Genomic DNA, 12,974 nt, shown 5'->3' with positions numbered 1-12,974 from the left:
ATGCTTCTCTGATACTAGAGAGAACAGGTCTGCTTGATGATGAGTAACCATTTTTACTAATAGTCATGAATCCCCCTATCCTCCATGAACATGTCCACGCCCCTCTTCAAGACTTCCAAGTTGGCAGCCATCACCACATCCTGGGGCAGGGAGTTCCACAATTTAACTACCGGTATGCGCTGTGCGAAGAAATACTTCTTTTTATCTGCTTTGAATCTCTCACCCTCCAGCTTCAGCAGATGACTCCATGTTCTAGTATTTTGAGAGAGGGAGGAAAGCTTCTCCCTGTCCATACCATGCATAATTTTATAGACCTCTATCATGTCTCCCCTTAACCACCACCTTTCCAAGCTAAACAGCCCTAAGCATTTTCACATCACTTGCTACCATATCCTTTCAACTGGAAATGTCGGGGATTGAACCTGGGACCTTCTGCGTGCAAAGCAGGTTCTCCACCACTGAGCTACGGCCACTCCTTTGTATCACAGAATGCAGTCCAGTTCTTCTACATTCCCAGTCCTCCTGGTGGCTTGGAAGGCTTAATGGTATCAGAAGCTGCAGTGCTGTTCAGAGGAATACGCAGGCTCATCCTTCCTCTGTCCGCCGCTGAGGGACAGACAGCTGATCCCTCTGAAAACATAAAGACCCTCTAAAGAAAAATCTATTCCGATGGAAGTATTGTTTAAAATATTTATAGATTGCTTTTCTCCCAAACAGTGGGATTAACTGGTTAATGTTTCGCTAGAGGCCCCAAATGGCCTAAGAACAAGAAACAAAAGCAGCATCATGCAAAGAAAAGGCTGATGAAATCTTCATTTGAAACAGAGGATTGATCTAGACATCCTGTCCCTTGGAATTATATACATCTCTTCATGTGATTCCACTGATGTTGCTTTTGTTTCTTGTTCTATATGGACATTTATGGTTTGATTATTGAACCAGTTGATACTGTTTTTGGAATGTTGCGTATTATATTCCACTTGGTATATTAGTACATATATTCTACTTCTGAGTATATTGACTTGCTGTTGTTACCTTGCAACGTAATTTTTGTTGGTTTGAGCATACAATATCAGCCACCAGTAAAATTGTTCACAGTTTTCTCTAGCCACTTATGCTGTTCCATATAGTTCACACCATGAATGAACTGTGGTTCTTGGAATTAGCAGCCTTTTCCTCAAAGGGCTTAGTTAATTTACATTTTCTGTTTTATAACATGATACGATAAGCAACAAAGTTGAAACTGCTATTTATTATTGGGGGGGGGGGCCTTCTGCAAGCTCCCAACTGGACATGCAAAAGAGATGGCCTTCAAAATTACTAGTGTCAAACAATGTTGGAATTAACATATCAAAGCTGTCTAGGCCAAAACATCAGCATCTATTAGCCTGGAGTGTGGCTGTCTCTCAAAGGAACAAACACGTTTTGCTAACTTAGGGTGTTGCTTTGTTGGCAACAACTAGTGCTTTCCTTGGGATGCTGGCTAGGATGCCACTAATTAGTGACACTCAAAATATATTGAACTTGCAAATTAAGTAACTGTGAGTCACGACGAATTATTGCGGAGGGCTGGCAACTGAGCCGATGCTATTTGGATGTACAAAAGATAACAGTTCGCTGTAGTCTTGTGAGTTGGACTTGTAGGCTTAAAGCAACATCCTGAAGTTTATTAAGTTGTGCAAGTGGTCAGACATGTTTTTGCCCTCTAACCACTGATGGTACTGAACATCCTTTATTATTATTTTTTAAATCCCCTCATAGCATCCTTATTGGTATCGTAACTATAGATTCCTGACTCCTTAGTATCATTTAATAACTAGGAGAGATGAGAAGGAAGGAAGTGAATACACTCAAGTGCAGTCGTTACAGGATAAGTTAAACATGGATAGCAGGGGTAGGTTTGTGTGAGCTTTATGCCCAGGCAGAAAAGAGCAGTAACCTGTCGCAATCAATTGCTGATTTATTGGCCATAAAGTTTGGCCAGGCCCAGCCGGACCCAGGACTCCAAAGAAGGGGCCAGCTACTGAATGTCTAATGAGGCATTCCAGAGCCACCAAAGGGAAGAAGGGAGCTGCTCCGGAGAATCTTAATGAGCCTTCACAATGGCAAAGCTGTGTGGACAAGCAGCTGCTGAGGCTGTTTTCGGCTGGATCAAGTCCTTACAAAATAGCCCATCCTCCTAATAATAGAGCTTAAGTGAATGTTTTCTGCATTGCAATTTTGCTTAAAAGGGGGGGGGGCATTTGTAAAGCAAGTAGTTTAGAAAGGGCTCTCTCTCTCTTTTTCTCTCTCTGCTCTTCCTTTTATTCCTCTGCAGGAGACTAGGTGGAGGGCAGCTTGGCTCTGCTAGAATTTTTTACATTTTGATTGATTTTAATTGCTCAGAGAACAGTTGATCTGGGAGAAAGAAGGCTCTTGTCTTTGATTGCCGGTTGCATTTTTCACTGCAAAGTAATCAGATTTGAAAGCAACTTTTAGAGTTCCACAAAAGCCAGCATTACTGCAGATGTAGAATTAACTAGCCGGGTAGGTATGGCTTGCCCTATCTGCTCTTATTATAGCTTGTTGCTAGTGCGTTAATCCGTTTAATCTTGCCTCTTTAAATTGTACAAAAGGAACCTTTTCTCAGGCACTCAAGAATGCAAAAACCAGTCCGTAGATGCTTGGATTTCTTCGCCTTCCTCACAGAAGGTACACTGTGAAGTGAGCAGTAAGAGGGCTGCTGCCTCCCTCTTTTGGAAGCTTTCTGCAGAGTCTTTGCTGGCAGCTCACCAGAGCAGGTGAAGCCCTGAGATATGGTAACTATAGGAGGTCATTTGCAATTAATGGCATGCTTGGCCTAGATGCCTTCTGTGCTTACCTTAATGTGCTGCTCCAGAAGTTCATATGGGGCGGGGCCATGGCTCAGTGGTAGAGCATCTGCTTGGTCCCAGGTTCAATCCCTGGCATCTCCAGTTAAAGGGACCAGGCAAGTAGGTGACCTCTACCTGAAACCCTGGAGAGCCGCTGCCGGTCTGAGTAGACAATACTGACTGATGGACCAAGGGTCTGATTCAGTATAAAGCAGCTTCATGTGTCCATGTGTGGGGAGGGGCTGTGGCTCAGTGGTAGAGCATCTGCTTGGCATGCAGAAGGTTCTAGGTTCAATCCCTGGCATCGCCAGTTAAAGGGACTAGGCAAGCAGGTGATGTGAAAGACTCCTGCCTGAGACCCTGGAGAGCTGCTGCCAGTCTGAACAGACAGTACTGACTTTGAAGGACTTTTTTTCTCCATAAATTTTTTATTATTTTTAAAATATTTTACTGTCTGGTACTTTTCAACAACATTTTCAATTCATAAATCATACAATAAAAAACTTTAACAGCGTCATCGAAAAGCATATTCATCTATTAATTAAAAGATATTCAAATAAGAGACTTCCCCCTCACCTTCCTCCATCTTGTTATAAATTTATCTATTCTTTTGCAAAGAAGTTCTAATCCAGAAAAATACATCAAGCTTGATTACTAAATTAATTCTAAATTATTCAATTCATTTACAATTAGTACGTGTTTATTATTGATTTCATATATAGTAACAGATTTTATTTCAAAACCGTTCTTAAGGTAAAAGGATTAGATCAGTAAATACAAAATTCCCTAGTCATCATTTAAATCCCTGTTTAGCCCTCTGTTTCTCTCTATCACCCATAAACTGCATGTTTCCTTTTAGTTTTGTTCTTGCTGTGAATTTTTGTTTTTCCAACACTTTTGTTATTTTTAATGTCCTGTCTTTTTTGTCCAGATGTCAAGGCCAACTCCTTTTTCTCCTCTTCTTGTTGATGTTGTGGCTCCTGGTTAAGGCCAGCTAGATCTTTTTCATAATTCTTCAAAAAGTTTTTTACTTCCTCCTGTGAAGTGATAGTAAATCTGACCTCTTTGTAGGTAAAAGTGACTCCCTGTGGGAAGATCCAGCAGAATCTTATTCCATTCTTCTTCAATGTCCCAGTAAATTCTTTGTACATATTTCTCTTCATCATCAAATGTCGTGGGATATCCTTAAGAGTGATAAGAGGATTTCCATTCACAGACAAAGGATTATCATAGAGGGTTTGCATAATATAATCTTTCATCCTTATATCATAAAAGGAAATAATAATATCTCTTGCCTTTGTCTTCTCCAAACTGGTGGGTAAAGGAATTCTATATACTTTGTTTATTGCATAATCCAGATCTTGTTCACTTATATGAATCAGGTCAGCCAATGATTTTATGATAGTTATTCTGGTACATCCCATTGCTTCTGGAAAATTGCAAAGACGTACGTTCGATTGTCTTAATTTTAACTCCATAGTAGCCAGTTGGTCTAAAACATTTTCTTGTTGGAAATGTATAGCTTGAATTTGATTACCTTGAAGTATCTGTTTATTTTTAATATCTTTCTGTTCTTCAATTGCCTTTTTAATTGAAGTATTCATTTTTCCCATGTCAGTTTTCATTGTAGATATTTGAGATTTCATAGTTGTAATTTCGCTTGCCAAAATGTCCAATTTCTGACTAGTCTGGTTGGTAGTTTGAGTTAGACTAGTCAATATGTTGGTTAGCTGAGCCAGACGTTGAGATTGTTGCTCATATTGTTTAGTAAAGGCATCCATGTGTTTTGTTAACATTTCCTGTATTTTCTCGTCGGCCTTTCCCATGTTTATTTCTGAAAATAGTTCTAATAATTCACCAATACCAAGAAGTGCTGTTTTAAATATGTTGGCAGGGTCCAAGACCTTGTAGTGGTTCTATTCATCAATTATACAGGTCCCGGGATTAAATGGCTGCAAATTCTTCTCTCTGCTGTAAAACAATTAGTGTTGTTGTAAAGGGCCATCAAGTTTTATTGACACTCTGCTCGATTGTAAAAGAAGGGGGTGAGCTGGGCATTATTTAAATCGCGGACCTTCGGCTGTCTTGTTTTCCAGTAGTAGGAATATATTGCGTGTTGCACAATAAAGACACACTTCAAGCCTTGCGATTTTCCTGTATGATCTTTCCCTTTCAGTCTCGATGGTTTTCTTTGATGAATCGGAAAGACATCATCTCCAGAGGAATTTAGCCCATTCGCTCCCACCCCTTTTAACACCTCGGCTTCTAATTGGTAGCTAGAGTGTCTGTCAGCCGTCCCGTTTGTTATGCCAAAGTGGAGATCGAATAGATAAGGCTCCTGCCGTTCAACTATAGTCTTTTTAAACAAACAAAGTCACTTATATTCTGGACAGAGAGATGCAGATTGCATTGATGATTGTTACGATCTTCCAGAGCTTCAATTTCAAGGTAAATACAAAAGAATTCTTGCAACTTACTCAGATGTTGGATGATAAGGTTACGGTATTGATAATTTTCTTAGATGGTGATTGAAGGGGGAGGACTGAACCTTGATTACCCATGAAATGTTCCGGCGATGACTTTCCCTCTGCCCGCAGGACCGGCATCAAAACTTCCGAGGGGCTTAGAAGCCTCCCTCGGAGAGTTCTGGAGGTCAAACCGCATAAGTGGCTGCAGGGAATTCCTGCTTCCCAAGTCCACTGTTTAGGACCGGGTTGAGGTGCTGTTTAGCACCCCAATTTGAACATTTCTTGGATTTTTCCTGGAGAGTCCAGGAAACATGGCGCTCAGCCCAGCTGCCCCAGCAGGAAGTCCAGTACTGACTTTGAAGGACTGAGGGTCTGATTCAATATAAGGCAGCTTCATGTGTTTGTGTGTTCACTAATTTAAATTTCCTGCAGAAAGAGGAGGGTTACAAGGAGGTTTGGTAATAAGCTTTAAATCTGAATAGATTAATTTTATAATTAATATCTGTCTGTGTAATTACTGAGTATTAACAGGGTATTTTATTATATTGGCAGTCCCATCCCTGATTTCTCTGAAGAAGAATCAGCATCACGGTTTCACAACAACCCTGCGCGGTAGCTTAAACTGGGAGTGGCCATCCAGTTAAAAACGTGTCCAAAATTGACAACCCTAAATGATGGAGTCAGAGGCTCAGACCTAGTGTTGACAATTTGAAGATATCTGAAGGTTTACTTTTATTGAAAAAGATTACCTGGAAACAAACTTTTAATGAACAAAACAAAGGAGATTTGTAACCTGAACAGTGTTCAGTCAAAGGCTTTCCTGACTGATTACCACACCAGACAACAGGAAATAAGAATCTCTCTCCCCGATGAATCCTTAGTGTTTTCAGGAGTGTCTCTGGACTGGTCTGTCAACCAGAGACCGTAAGGAAGAAATAGGTTTTGACTTTGCTCACAGGGAGCTGAAAGAGCAAAAGCAACTCCTTTGAGCCCCAGGTAAGACTTCTAAACTGCATCAATTTCAAGGCGAGAGACCTGTCGGGATACAATTCACATTGCAATTTATCTCCAAGAACTGTTTTAAAACACCTTTTAAGTTCCCATTTTGGGGACTTTGATATAGGTTTGGAAGAAACGCACAGACATGGCCCCCTGCCCCCATTTCCTTGCTTGTCATTCCTTTCCTCTTTTTGGTAAGCGCAGCTATTTCTCTGAGGCCTCGTCCACCCACCTGCTATTTTGCCTGCACTGAAAAGTCAGTGTGACTGGAGAGGGTTTGTTTCCTTATTTGTACAATCTCCTCATTCAGAATGTAGGCAGGAATGCGCCGTGCCTGGTGAGAGCTCCGGCTTTGCTGCTTTGCCTGCAGACAGCATTGAGAGGGGCTTCAGTTAGTCCTGCCGCTGCCTGTTAATGAGGCTGGACTGAGAGCGAGAGGCGCTCTAAACTGATCAAATGTATTTGGGACAGGACAAGCCTAGTCCCTTCCTAGTTACAGATAATAAAATGGGTTCCCTTTCTTAATATGCCTTTTCAATACAGTTGAAAATGGTTGAATGGACAATTATCTTCTTAATGCAAAACGTTACGGCGAATTCCTTTTATACTAAGCATTCATACATAATCCACAACACTTGTATAAACCAGCTTGTCAGCATACCATACTCCTAAATTCACTTTGTTTGCGTTCATAATTCATATTGTTCCTTCTAATAGCAAACTCCTGTGTTGATCATCAGGGTAGCAAAATAGGCCCAGAGCCATCCTTGTCTTACATCTCATGCAAACAACAGCCCTTTTTAAGATTTCCAGATCCCTTTTCACCATTGGTGGGAGGTTTTTGGGGCGGAGCCTGAAAGAGCAGGGTTTTGGGAGGGGAGGGACTTCAATGCCATAGAGTCCAATTGCCAAAGTGGCCATTTTCACCAGGTGAACTGATCTCTATTGGCTGGAGATCAGTTGTAACAGCAGGAGATCTCCAGCTAGTACCTGAAGGCTGGCAACCCTAGCTATATTCCATAGCAGAAATACCACAGAGCAATTTGAACTGACTCTGCACTACTTTCTGGAGTCTGAGAGCCATTGTGGTGTAGTGGTTAAGGATGGTGGTTTGGAGCAGTGGACTCTAATCTGGAGAACTGGGTTTGATTCCCTACTCCTCCACATGAGTGGTGGACACTAATCTGGTGAACTGGGATGGTTTCCCCACTCCTACACATGAAGCCTGCTGGGTGACCTTGGGCTAATCACAGTTCTCTTAGAGCGCTCTCAGCCCCACCTATCTCACAGGGTGTTTGTTGTGGGGAGGGGAAGGAATTGTGATTTTAAGCCGGTATGATTCTTCTTTAAGTGGTAGAGAAAGTCAGTATATAAAAAAACAACTCCAGATGGATGCAATAGTAGATGATGTCAAAAGCCACTGAGAGATCCCAGTGGATCATTGAGCAAAACAACTGAAACAGTTTCAGTGCCACACCCATGTTGGAAAACAGACTGAAAGGAAGGCTAGATAATTTGCTTCTTAATTTTTCCACTCAAGCATCCCCCCCCCCCAATAAGGGCAGATATGTTAACAGACCAATATTTAGCACAATCTTGGCCTAGCATAGGCCTCTTAAGGAGTGTTCCAAGGATCCCCTCCTTCAAAACGGCAGGAAGTGCTCCCCTTTCAGGAAAGCATTCATGATCTCCTGGACTCAAGTCGTGCTTCCACAGCATGATGTCATGAGCAACGAAGAGCCCAAGAGTTGAGCATTCGAGTGGTCGGCTGCAGCTCTCCAACCCCTCTGTCAACCTTCTCAAGCTGCAAGGAGTGGAAGACATCACAAAAGTCACGGCAGGATGGTGCTATAGGGACATCCGATCTGGTGTTTGTAGTCAATCCACAATGACACCCAACCCAAAGTGGATGTGAGCAGTTTTATCCATGGAGTGCCGATCAAACATGTCACAGCGGTCAGTTAAGGCTTTGGTAGGGTCGCCTTGAAAATCAACATAAATCGGGGGAGGGCGAGGGCTGAGTACTCAAAACAGTTCTGTCAGACAGTTCTGAGCAGATACAAATGGTGGTATAAAGTACTTTGCCGTTATGACCACAGAATAGGTTATTTAAAAAGGATCTCTAGTCTGTACAGAGTTGTGCTGGTTCCAAAATTTCCACTCCCCCTCAGCAACAACAGGGAGCAAAATGGACTCTATTCAACAGGTAGGGTTGCTAACCTCCAGGTAGTAGCTGGAGATCTCCCACTATTACAACTGATTTCCAGCCGATAGAAGACAGTTCACCTGGAGAAAATGGCTGCTTTGGCAATTGGATTCTATGGCACTGAAGTCCCTCCCCTCCCCAAAACTCACCCTCCTCAGGCTCTGCCCCCAAAATTGCCAGGTATTTCCCAACCCAGAGCTGGCAACCCTATCAACAGGAGAGGGTGCTTGGGGGAAAAGGGGCCACCTACCCTGTTAAACTCTACCATTCACAGATTTGGCTAGGGCTTTGATAGAATTATCTGCAAACACACTCTCTGAGAGCCATCAGAAAACCACCTAGATCCATTAGGCTCTGGATGGATCCACCTAATAGGGTCTCCTTCCTATAGGGCAATTGGGCTGTTCAAGTAAAGTACACTGTGCTAAAGAAGGTCAATTTTAATCCCTCCCATCCTTTATAATGAGTGGGAATGTCCTGCTAATGCCAACTGTTGATTGTTAATTAGCTGATGAAAATAAGTAAGGATATAAGAAACTATCTGTAAATTAGAGTAATCAATATCTGGTGGTATAAAGTAATTTTTCTTTGCCATTATGACCACATAATCGGTTATTTAAAAAGGATCTCTAGTCTGTATAGAGCTGTGCTGGTTCCAAAATTTCCACTGGCCCTCAGCAGCAACAGGGGGCATAATAAATGCACAATTATCTGTTAGGCAATCCATTTTCTTCCACCGCAAGCCAATTGCTAGCATGGAGCCTGGCCAGAGGCCTTTCTTTTAGCGGAGTCATCTTCATCTCTGGAGTCGTCTTTACAAAACAGCTCAACTGTTGCTTCCCAAAAGGCTGGAAAACCTTTCAGAGCTTATTGCTATGCTCTGAATGCTAAACAGTTGTTCGCAGCATAATTATTCTCCTTTCATGCCTCAGAAACGGAGATTCCTGATGCGTCCCCGAGTGTCTGTTCAGGGTCATTTTTCACTGCCCTTTGAAGCATTCTGAAATCTGCTTCAGCAGCGGAGCAAAGGTCTCCAGGGGCAGAAATCTGGCAGTGTAGTTTTCTTGAACTCAGAGTGGAAAACTTCTGGGGCCTATTTATCCCATTAAAATTTGGAGTTGGCAATTTCAGCGTTGTGGAGACAGTGGCCGTTTATGCTTGGTAATTAGCAGCGCATTCCAGGCTGAAGTGCCGAGCATTTTTTTTATTTCTTCACACTGAACCGTCATTCCAGAAGTCACTGCGAAGCCAGCGCATACCAGCTTCGCATTTCTTAAGAGCCCCTTTAACACAACCTTTTGTATTTGCTCCGCCCCCACGTCGAAGCATTCACTGAAGGAAGCATGCAGAATCCCAGCTGCAGCTTAGCTATGCAAACAACTATTGCTAATGGCTATGCAAACGAAGGAACGAAGGAGCAGGTGACTGGGGGGTGGAATTTGTTTGACTTTCTCCTCTTTCATTGGGACCGTGAATAGTCATTTTAAAGGTCGGATTAAAAAAATCAGCATTGAGCAAGGAGCAGAATCGACCCTGCATAACTGGCCGGTATCTGTCCACCTCTCTAAAATCCCTTTCTTCTGTGTCTACAATGGAATGATTTATGTCACGAAACTCTATGATGATGCTGGCAACTGGTACACATGTATGGCAGGTGGTAGGAATGCTTCATGGGTAGGCGGAGAGCCTTCCAGGAAAAGAACAATACAGATGTCCAAATGTATCAAGTCCAGCTGACCACAGCAGCCTTGGTCAGCCAGTAGGCGCTACTAGTGAATGATTGGCATCATCTCTAGATTGGCCTCTGGAAACCAACCGGACCTTAGGATAGGATATATATCCCCCAATTTCCTGTTAGAACTAAGCCATTGGGACAACTGTACTATATAACTCAAATAATATCAGTAATCCCTGTGGGCACTATAGTGCTTGCCAATATATTTTTGGCACCCACTTGTTTCTTCCCTGAAGCATAAGAAGGGCTCTACAGGATCATACCAGTGGTCCATCAACCGGTTTCATAGTGGACAAACACATGTCCTGGAGGGCCAACAAACAGGGCATACAAGCCAAGGCCTTTCCCAGATGCTGCCTCTAGCTCTTTATGTACTAATTCAAGGGATAATTCTGGTTTCCCTTCATTTCATCGAAGCAGGAATTACTCCAGAAGAGACCAAGAGACACCATCTTTTTTTGTCTTCAGGGAGCACCCATTGGGAAACAGGTGTCTCTATGACAGGAAGGTGCTTGGCTTGGAACCTCCTAACATTTTGTAGAACCGCTTAATGTTTTGTGCACTCTCCCACTTATATGATTGGACTGAGCCTCTATGGAGGCCACTTTGAGACTGGACCAATTATGACAGCCGTTTTATGGTGGTGCCCACCACCTGTCCCCAAAACTCCAAAGGCGCCCACAAATTCAATGAGGTTTAGCTAATCTGATATATTTCTATTTCTAGTTGTATTTGTGTTTTGCTTCAGGCAACTGACACTATAATTAGGACTGTACATATTCCAAATTCCACCCTTTCTATTTTTGATCGAGAAATAAACTCTGTCATGCCTTTTATCTGGAATAAGTTGTTGCTATGTTTATTTCAGCATTCAGTACACAATCCTCAAATCATTCAGCATCAGTATCTTATGGAAGGGGGAAAAATGGGTTTACGTTCCTTCAGAACATCCCTCCTCATAGCTTCCCTGACCAAAGAATGGACAGTTTATTGTCAAAATCCTAACTGAGTACAAAAACGGTGAACAGCACAATTCCCAAATCACCAGTTGCTCGTGGCAGCGGGGATGTAAACTACCGGGGCTCAAGCCCCCCGAGATTTCCTGGTGGGGTCAATGCCCCCTCTGGGCTGTCAGACACCCCTGGGATTTCCCAGCAGGGGCAATCCTCCCCACCCCGCAAGCTGCCAGATACAATCATGGAGCTGCTCAGGCAGTCAAGTTCAGTCAGTCCTGTTTGTAGCAACTGAACAAGTTCCTAGGATGCACAGGGCTGTTTTTTTGTTTGTTTTTGTAAAGGTAAGAAGGAGAAAGTACCTTCAGCTGATAATACTGTTTGTGAAGAAACAATAGAGGGAAAAGGAGCGTGGAAAGAGGAAGGGGAAGATCATCTAGCAATCAGGAGGCCTCAGTGATTGGACTCAAGAATGTATTTCCTGTAGCCGGCAAGAAAGAATCTCATGTACGTACAGCTAGATTCGAGTGTGGTAGCACCTTAGAGACCAAATGGAAGAGATGGGAATATTTCTCACTTTAGCCATTTTTTGTCTTTATGAGTCTGTACATGGAGGGGGGTGGGTAGAGGAGATATAAAGCTGGTTTACTTCATTTACAGCCTGCCTTTTCCCACAGTGGGGACCAAAGCAGTTTACATCATTCTCTTCTCCTTTTCATCCTCACGACAACTCCAATGAGCTAGATGTCGCCATGGTTTGTCTTGGCATGTGGCAGCTTCATAATTGGGCAACTTTCTGCTTTTGAAGGACCAGAAATGTGACAACACCTCTTCCTCTCCCCTGCATCTGTACTAATTGTTGCTAAATAGTGAGGAGCTTTGGCTTTTAAGAAGGACCCAGTGCTATACCATAGACCATAGTGGTGAATTACTGCCCATTCCTGAGATTCGTGCCGAATCTCAATAGGAGGCGGCGTGACCTGCCCGCCAGCGTAAGTGCGTGTAATCACACGATTACACGCACTTACGCTGGTGGGGAGGGTGGCTCCGCCAGTGCCCAAGCACCACGGAGCCACACCTCGCCCCTCCGCTGGCGCAGCGTCTCTGTGGCACAGGCCACGGCATACAGTGGCTGCATCGGCACAGGGGGGTGTTCCCAGGGCTGGCTGGGGGGAGGAGCCACCAGTTAGGCGGCTTCCTGTCCCAGTTCAGCCTGTTACACCGGCGCCGGGAACAGCGGTGCTGTGCCTGCTTTTTAGCAGGCGCAGCCTCACTGTTTTCAATGGGGCTTTTAGCCCTGTTGAAAACAAAAAAAGCTTTTTCGTTCTCGCAGCGTGTGTGAAACTGCTTAGGAGGAGGTACAGCTGCGCCTCTTGCCCGCCGACTCCGCACGCCACCAGCTCAGGAATGGGCTCTTAGAGTAACTGCAGAAGATGCCCATGGTATAAAGCTGTAGCCTTTCCTGCTTGTAAGCAAGCAATTGTTATGCTTAAAAGCTCAAAGATATCAATAACTCTTGCTGGTTCTTCTGTTCATTCAAAATCAACGATGAACCGGATGCCGTTCTGCTTCAAGAATTGCCGCTCACGTTATATTAGATATAAGTCTGCACCTAGGCTGCAGATTGGAAGGCTATTGATTTTATCCGTCACTGTCCAGGGGAAGAATTGGTATGCGGCAGCTTCTGCTGCAAACGGAGAGGAAAGGGTGGGGGGAGCCCACCTTCAAATTCAAATTAGCCTGTGACTCTGCTTCCGAGTT

Source organism: Euleptes europaea, chromosome 11 (assembly GCF_029931775.1).
Source record: "Euleptes europaea isolate rEulEur1 chromosome 11, rEulEur1.hap1, whole genome shotgun sequence".
NCBI lineage: Eukaryota > Metazoa > Chordata > Lepidosauria > Squamata > Sphaerodactylidae > Euleptes > Euleptes europaea.
This window is presented reverse-complemented; position numbering follows the sequence as displayed.